The sequence below is a fragment of the Panthera tigris genome, chromosome A2 (genome assembly GCF_018350195.1).
Source record: "Panthera tigris isolate Pti1 chromosome A2, P.tigris_Pti1_mat1.1, whole genome shotgun sequence".
Taxonomy (NCBI): Eukaryota; Metazoa; Chordata; class Mammalia; order Carnivora; family Felidae; genus Panthera; species Panthera tigris.
This window is the reverse complement of record NC_056661.1, coordinates 48,342,801-48,352,769: the sequence shown is the minus strand read 5'-3', so window position 1 is coordinate 48,352,769 and position 9,969 is coordinate 48,342,801.

The following is a 9,969-nucleotide window of genomic DNA, read 5'->3' as shown; positions in this document are numbered from 1 at the left end:
ATAAAATACCATTTGATTCTCTTGCTTGACATCCTTGGCTCTTAAGGATGTGGTATTCCATGATTTTATCCAAAATAGTCTTCTCTATGCTAGATTTGTCAAAGTCATGTAAGACTTCTTCCCATCTTGTCACACACTCAGCATTTATGAAGGAAGCTGTTGGTTCCTTGTGGGTTTTTTTTAAAGAAGTCTCCTTAGGAGATATGTTCATCCTCATGCTTCTACTATGGGACAAGATTTTAAACCCATTACATGGTAAATTTGCTAGTAACTTTGCATGGTGAATTTCCTAGTTACTCCATTCAGAAAAAAATACATGGAGAGATAGCCAGTGTATAAAAAGTTGCCTGGTAAAATCAAACGCAGTTAACAATCCAGCTATTTTTCCAGAGAAATTCAAAATTGTGTGATATGTCTGCTACAGTGGAGCACTCCTGGCTCAATTATAACTGAAAGAATTCTTTAGGGACTCTATGAAATCAAAGAATTGAATTAAAAGAAGTTAAAACAACTTGAGAGGGTCAATGGAAATGTTCTTCATCTTGACTGTGATAGTGGTTACATAGGTACATATATCTGTTGAAAGAAATGATTCATATATTTAAATGTGTGCATTTTCTCCATACAAAAATACCTTGAAAAGTTTAGTAATCATTTTAAAAGAGTAACTTTACAGTGGAAAAACATTTTCAACACCACCTCAACCAGGTGATCCAGGTTAACATCAATAGTGGCAAGCCATGTGGATAGTATATACCCTTGAATTGATGTAATAAAATTAGCACTTAACGTCTGTGGTCTTCCTCCCCAAAATCCATAGTCCAATTCTAATAGTGAGAAAAACATAAGAAAAATCTCAATGGAAAGACAGTCTACAAAACACCTGAGCAATACTTTTCAAAATGTGTCAATGTCATCAAAAACAAGGACAGCCTGAGGAACTGTCACAATTAAGAAGACCCTGAGGAGACATGATGACTAAATATAATAAAGAATCTTTGATGAGATCTTGTAACAATAACAACAAAAAGACATTAGATGAAAACTAAGAAAAATTTAATTAAGCACAGACTTTAGTTAATAATAATATGCTAATGCTGGTCATTAGTTGTGATAAATTATATAAGATGCTAATAATAGGGGAAACTAGGTTTGGTGTATATCAGAACTCTGTACTATCACTGAACTCTTCTCCTAAAACAGAAGTTTACCAAAATCATTTTTAATAAAATGCATGTATATAAAATATATGGGAGTTCATATATATCAATGAGGGAGGCTGTGTTAGGTGATCATATAATTTACTCCCCAAATCTAGACTTTTTTTTCTTGGAGTAGAAGGGGATGCTAATTAACAATTATATGAAGACAAGAGACATAAACTAAGATGTTATGGTCACCCTAAGTACAAAGTTATATTAAATATTCAAGTTCTTGTTTCTGTTTCATGCTTCCCATGTTTCAATCCATTCTCTACCACTTACTGGTTGGGTAACTTTAACCTCATTGAGCATCATTTGCAAATTGGGAAAAAGAGTAATATTTATGTTGTAAAATTTGGGAGAATTGAATGAGATGATCAAATTAAGGACCTTATTTAATAAATTCCTAGCACATGATCAATACTCAATAAATGGAAAATAATATTTCTGCATATACACACATCAGTGAATTTTGCCAAAACATGACTACCCAATTATACCAAATCCTCTACACTAATATATCCTCTTGTTTTTCAGCCTAACCCACTGGTGGTCATATAAATACTTCCTAACAGTTAGCTCAGATGTCATCTAACAACTCCTAGTTCCCACCCAAGATGTGTTAAAGAGACTGAAGGATGATCCACAAAAGATGATTAACATGATAACATTAAAAATAACAATAAATGATATTGACAATAAGATTCTTTTTCTGTAGATAGGTCTGTTAGTCTCAAGGCCCCAGGACGCAAATGCAGAAACAGAGCATGCACAAAGCTGACATATATTTTCTTAGATACAAGAATCAGTCCATAAGTAGGTCTTAGACTAAAGCAGAGTCAATCTGCATCATTTGGGGAAGAGAGGTAGAGCTTTTACTTCTGGATTCATGACCCAGAGATGCCAATGGTCTTTTCCACAACATGAAAAGACATTTCCTGAGGATAAAGTCAACTTAGAAGTAAGCAAAACTAAGAGGCAGAGAGGAGATAGAGTTCTGGTGTCATGGCTGAACTCCTGAGTACAGCTGTACCTGAATGCATCCCCCTGCAAGTGTTTTTTCCTACTTAAGGTGGTTTGAATTGTTTTATGTCACCTAAAACTGAAGAAGCCACAAACAATACAGTGAATTTCCCATTTCATTCTGCGCTTGCCTCCACTGCAATAGCTATCATACTGTGCATGATTTCCTGAATTGTTTCTTTTCTCCCTGGTCTAGAATCTCTGACAACAACTCAAGTCCAGAGAATCTTCATCCAGTTAGAATCCCACCCTCTTGGTTGTTGACTTGGAAAGGTTGGTTGAATAAATAAATTTTGCAATTCTTACACAGGTGAGTTGAACTATTTGTCCTCCATCATTAGAATTCACAAAACATAGGTGAATAGAAGGACAAAGTGACTGGTTTGATTCTGGACATTTTCCTCCTCCATTATCGTCTCTATTTCAGTCTGTTATGAGGTAATTTTCCTCTGATGCCTTGCTTGTCCTTGAGGAAAAGACTTGCAAGACAACTAACAAACTCACTTTTTATTTGTTCATTATTCCTGTGTTAAACTTCAAGGAGCTTTCTACCCCTTGCTGTTATACTGTTGGTCTTTCATTTCTACAGCTGCTACTTTGTGGTCTCTGTATCTGCAATTCCTTGCCCACATTTGCTCCTGGAAATATTCACTATATATGGAGCAGACCTCTTTCAATTTTAAGTGATGGAAATCTAATACAAACTAAACAAAGCAAAAAGAGGTAATTTTGTTGAGTCATATTGTGGGATGACCAAAGGGAAACACTAGCTTCAGATATGGCTGGATCCAGGTACTTAAAAAAGTCTTGAGGCTGTTTGTCTTTCAGGGTTTGTTTGCCTTTGTCTTTCTTTGCTTGTTGGCCTTATTATCTCCTGTTGTGGCCAGGATCCTTGCATTGGCAGACAAGACATTCACAGTTCCAACCACCTTACAGAATCACTAAAGATCAAAATCCACAAGTGATAGAGACAGATCTCTGTGCCAATGGCCATTATATAAATACAAAAAGCAATCATAAAAGTAATAATGTTGGGCAAAACTGAGTCATGCTTTTCACCAAGAAATAATCAGCCAGCCACTGTGGTTAAAAAGACTCAACAGAACCATGTGAGTAACAGAAAACAATTCCACACTGGAAATAATAGTAGCTCACTAAATACAAAGAGGAGGGTGCAGGGAGAGAGAAGGAGGAGGAGGAGGAGGAGGAGGAGGAGGAGGAGGAGGAGGAGAAAGAGGAGGAAGAGGGGGAGGGGAGGGAGATAGAGGGGGAGGAGGAGGAGAAGAAACCAACACATAACTCCTTTTTATTATAATTATGGGAAGCTGATTTACAGAGCTTCTTGTCTTTGGTTAGTAGAGGAATAGACCCAAGACAGAAGAATATTGTAGTCTATTCCTCAAGACAGCCCTTTCTTCATGACTTTTTCCATTTCCCTCTCTAAAACACATCCAGGCATCAAAAAACAAGCTTAAAGAAATCCCATCAACATCACCATGCTCTAAAGTTTCACTGCCTTGCCAAGTGGGCCACATAAACCAGTTAGTGGTAACTGAATTCTATTAAATTATAACACTAAATATTTTTGTTGACTTACCATACCCACCAAGCATAAGTCAACTCACAGGCAACCCACTTTATCTCTTAACATGAAGACCTGACTCCCATACCTGCCTCACTTGTTACTGCTCCAATTATTTTCCTTATAATTTCTAAAATATCTCATTGTACAACTTAAAATCTTGGAACAAATGTCCGTACACAATAACTAACATATGGTAACATATCTTCAGTTAGGTCTCTCAATTCTGATCTAGATTATTTAGATAGATCACTGGTTCACAACCATAGGTGATATCGCCCCCAAGTGGATGTTTGGCATTGTCTGGAGACATTTTCAATCGTCATGATAGAGAGATCTCTCCTTGTATCTAGTTGGGTGAGGCTACTAGGGATGTTGCTAAATATCCTATAATGCACAGGAAAACAAAAAAATAAAAAATGATTCAGGCTAAAGTTTAAATAGTGCTGAGGTTGAGAAATCCTGATCTGGATTAAAACCTCATGGGTTTTGGGCAAAATATTTTTATATTTTTTATCACATTCAATATCCATAATATATTCAAACAGATGGATAAAGAATTTCCATCTTCTTTATAATTCTTTTCTTTTATTCTTCCACTTTTTTTCTTTTTCAAGGCATCTTGTCCTAGTATGACATTGCAATGGGTTCTCAGATGTCTAATAGAAAAGTGAATTAAAAAACACAATGCACTAAAACTCAAGAAACCATGGTCCTAATTCTAATTGTCTTTTATTAGAGTTATGACTTGGGAAAATCATATAATCCCTTAGAAACTAATTTTCCATCTTTTAGTATAAAATATTAGATTAGATCATTGATTTAAAACAACTTTTTCATATAATAAATAAGACCACAATGTAAAGAGAAATTCAAAGAAATGCTACAGTGGAAGAAAACTGAGGAACCAAGAACCCTGCTAACTTAGCTCACCTCCTTCCTCCACAATGGTACCAGAATGTGGATTCTTCTAAATTCATTTTACTAACCACTGAATTCAATTACCTCTATTTTCCTTTTCAGCACTAATGTTTAATGACTAAAGCAAAATCTATCTGTCCTATGCCCCATTTTTATAACCCTTTGCTCTCTATCAGGGATTAAAGTTTGACCTAACAAAATAACCCAATCTATCCTTTTAGACTCCATCATACAGGAACATTTCTGAGGTAAACACAGAGAGGTTTCTTTGGAAATTACTGTAATACTTATAATCTCAAGCATAATGCCAATTTAGTGCAGGTGACATTTTAGATGAGGGTACCATTTTACTTCTGTCAAACTATGTGAAAAGATAGATTTTCCAAGACTTGCCTAAAAAGGACAGCTCCAAAATGCCAAGTCACAGAGCAAACCATGTTCCAGAGACAAAGACAAGTGATGGAGGCTCACTCCCTAGAGCATTCACTTGATATAGGGGGGTAAAAGTATTACAAACAAAAAAATACTTATGAATTAAAAAATAAAAAAGAAACAATACAAAACAACATTTTCTTTGTTAACCAGAGGATTCTCCTAACAATGTTTTAAACTAAAATTTGCAAAGAAGATTTTGGAGTGCCAGAAAATGAGCAGGGATACAAAACAAGAAGAACTTACTAAGAATTTGTCTATCTCCTCTGGTTCACCTAATTTGTTGGTGTATAACTGTTCTTGGTAATTTTTATAGTCCTTTGTATTTGTGTGGTATCAGTTGTTATGTCTCCTCTTTCATTTCAAATTTTATTTGAATCTTCTTTCTTTTTTCCCTATAAGTCTAGGTAAGGGTTTGTGTATTTTGTTTTCTTTTCAAAATACAAGCTATTAATTTCTTTGATCTTTTCTACTATCTTTTAGTCTCTTCTTCATTTACTTCTTCTATGATCTTTGTTATTTCTTTTCTTCTATTAACTTTGAATATAGTTTGTTCTTCTTTCTCTAGTTCCTTGAGGTGTAAAGTTTGGTTGTTTAGTTGAGATCTATCTTTTCCTTATTGTAGGTGTTTACCACTATGTAAACCCTCTTCTTAGAACTGTGTACTGTAAGTTTTAATATGTTGCATTTTGCTGTGTGCCATATGTTTTGGTATAGTGTAATTTTATTTGTCTGAAGATTTTTTTTTAATTTCTCTTTTGCGTCTTCCTTGGCCTACTGGTTGTTCAGTAGCATGCTTAATATTTGTGAATTTTTAAGCTCCAAATATTTGTGAATTTTCCAGTTTTCTCCTTATAATTGATTTCTAGTTTATACTACTGTGGTCAGAAAAGGTGCTTGATATGATTTCAAACTTGTTAATGTTTTCTGAAGAAGACACACAGATGTTCAACAGCCACATGAAAATGTACTCAACACCACTGATCATCAGGAAAATGCAAATCAAAACCACAAGACATTACCTTGCACATTAGGATGGTTATATCAAAAAGACAAGAGAGAAATGTTAGAGAGGAAGTGTAGAAAAACCCTTATGCATTGTTGGTGGGAACGTAAATTAATGCAGCTGCTATTGAATGTATGAAGATTCCTCAGAAAAATTAAAAATAGAACTACCATATGATCCAGCAATTCTACTTCTGCGTATATACACAAAGGACATGAAAACAGGATCTTGAAGAAATATCAGAACTCTCATGTTCAATATACCATCATTCATAATAGCCAAGACATGAAAACAGCCTAAGTGTCCCTCCAAAGATGAATGGATAAAGAAGATGTGGGGTGGATATATATAAATATTATTACACCATGAAAAAGAAGGACATCCTGCAATTTGTGACAGCATGGATAGATCTTAAGGGCATAATGCTAAATGAAATAAGACAGACACAGAAAGACAAATGCTGTATGATCTCATTTCTATGTGGAACCTAGCAAACAAATAATGTATAGAAACAGAAACTAGAATGGTGGTTACCAGGGGCAAGAGAGCAGGGGAAAAGGGAAGATCATAACGAGAGTACAAACTTCCACTTTTAAAATGAAAATGTTCTGGGGATCTAATGGACAGCATGGTGATTATAGTTAATAAAATTATTTAATACACTTGAATGTTACTAAGACAGTATATCTTAAATGTTCTCACCAAAAATAAGAAATAGTAGTTATGTGATATGAGGGGAGTGTTAGTTAACACTATGGTGGTAATCATTTTGTAATATATAAATGTAACAAATCAACACTGTATACCTTAAGTGTTACACAATTATATCTCAATAAAACTGGGAAAATTTTTTTTAATTCCTGCTCTTTCCTTCCCTTCTTTTCTGTTAGTGTTAAATATTTTGGTTTTTCTCTTTTCATTACAAAACAAAATTTCCCAAGTGACTAATGTAGAATATTAACTTCAAAAAGTGTTAATTTTTTCTTTTTTATTTAAGAAAGTAAATGACCAAATACATCCTCTCGTGGGTATTCTCCATTCCCATTGCCAAATAAATTTTCCAAGAAGTCCTGCAGCAAAATTAACTTTTTATATTATTTCCCTAAGATATTTCACAACTGATCTCTTCCCCAACGTTCTCTTTTATATTTTTCAAGTAATAGCTATTAAAACCTATGAAGCTAGTGGAACAAATTCTGGAAAATGTTGACCTTTGACTTATCTTCCTTCCCTTCTCTTCAAAATTCTTTGCAATCTGTTTTATGGCCCTTAACATACTACACTTGTAAAAGCACTTTTACAAGAATCTTCAATGGTTCTGAATTCTTGATTTCAATGTTGTCTTTATCATTATCATCATAATTGGGTTTTCTGCAATGTATATAAAACTATCCATCACCTACTAGTTGACTCTCTGTATCCCTTGACTTTCAAAGAATTATTATTATCTTCTGATTCTCCTCCTTCTAAATGGCTTTTTCATCCTCAACTCTTTATATCATCTTATAAACAAGTTTCCAGTAAGACTCCACCTTGAGGTCAATTATTTCTTTTTTCAATTTCCTTTTTCAGGTGATCTCATTCACTATATTAATTCAGTTAACAATTGGATATGAGTAAGTCTTAAATCAGTATCTCCAACCCAGACTCCAGTCATGAGTCTGAGAATTAAATCTCAGTAATTCCCAAATACTAGTCCAGAGTTTACAAACTCTTTGTGGATAGGAATTTTGTGTTTCATCCCCACCCCCACCCCCCCTTTTTTTTTTAAAGCTAAGCACTTATTAGAGTGCCTTTATTCATCATTACACAATACATCTTGGTTGAATGGAAACTTTGAACTAAATAAACCACATGGCTTAGTAATACATATAAAAATTTGAACTCAGTTAAACATGCCATTAGTTAAATCACTTAATTTCTTTGGCTGTCAGTTTCATTTGAAAATTGGAGAAGGTGGTCTAGATAATTGCTATGGTTCCTATTAACATTACTTTTCCGTTTCTAAATTCTCTATTATCTCTCTTTAAAAATGAGATCTTATTTAAAAAAAAAAACCATTTAAGATAAGTATTAAATAAGCAATTATGTTATTTCAGTTGCATTCATTTAACAAACTTTTCTGAGTGCCAAGTATATGTCAGGCACTGGATCATTAAAAAATACCAGGTATGAGCAGAAAGACAATTCTAAAGAATGTGACTTACATTTCCTTTTAAAGTCTTATATTCTCTTATATATGTGTTTAAAAAAATATGTTCCACAAAATCATAATTGAAACTAAAAGCAGCTTGGAAAATGACCTAAAAAAACTAATACATTCATTGTTAAGGGAACCACTAAAGAAATGTGTAATGGTAAAATACTTTCATAGTCTTGAAACATAATAAAATTGACCTAGTTGCACAGGTTTAAAAAATTGTATTATGTTAACTATCAAATAATTACTCCGTTTTGTGTTTAGTAAAAATTTCAAAAATATTAAGGAAAATCAGGGAAAAAATAACATTGGCCAAATATTGACCAGGAGTACTGGAAGGCCAAATAATGGTATCTACTCATTATCAGAGTCAGAAGAGGTTATGAATGGGGCATACAGCATACTGAAGTTCGTAAGTAAAAAGCCATCTGCCAAAGCATTGGATGCTATCCTGCTCAGTTTTTAACAACTACATATATGATTCAGAAATCTCTGGAGATTGAGGAAGATTTAAATTTAACCCTCCTCATACTGGAGTGAAGAACATTTAAAGGAATTGTAACTAATGTAGACTAACAATTAGTGATAAGGGTTCTTATGTCTTTAACACTTGCTCTAAATTATACAGTAAAACATTACATAAAAACACTGGAAGAAAAACTGACAGAAAAATAAATGGCATGGAAGCCTATTTCTAATAGGTAACGCCTTATATTATTAGTTTTTGCACTTCATAGAAAATACGGATGAATGTTTGTTAGCCCCTTTTGGATGACTCTTTTTGCATTCAGGGTCCAGTCCTCATTCATCTTGATATTCCCAATATTTAACTGAGTATGTGTCCACAAGAAGGTGCTTGAATTCAACTAAGCTAAGAGAAAAAAGGAATTATATAATATATGAGTGATTGATATTACTATACAAAAACATGTATAAATTCAGCAGAAGCCCTTTTAACTGGCTTCTACTTAACTAACCTATTGGATTAACTAAGAATTCCAATTTGCAAAACTCATAATTTATGTTCATCACCCAAGCACTGCTCCCAGCTACGAAATTATGGTCTAATATTCTCTCATTTCTGCTACCACTAGATAAGCTGCATGCTTACCAAGAATAATTTGTATTTTTTCCCAAATCTGTTTTTTTCCAGGTGTACTTTTTATTACTTCTTTTATTATCTATACAACTAATGGAATATGAACATGGGAAGAGTTCTTTAGAAAACTATACTTAATGGTTTCAAAATACTCAAAGCAAGTTGTAAAGAAAAATAAAAAGCCTTGAATCATATACAGAAAAACACAAATGTACAAGATTGGGAAGGAGAACATAACATCTATGAGGATTCTCATCTTGGATTGTTTTGCCAATATGTCTGAGTTCTCATTTTACTTACAGACAACCTGGAAATTAAAGACAGTGTATTGTGGATATAGTTTATAAAAGATAAGAAACACAGCCCTTCAATCAGCGAATCCATGTTAAAAAAGCAAAACAAGGAGCATCTGCATGGCTCAGTTGGTTAAGTGTCAGCCTCTTGGTTTCGGTGCAGGTCATGATTTCACAGTTCGTGGGTGTGAGCCCTGAAATTGGGCTCTGC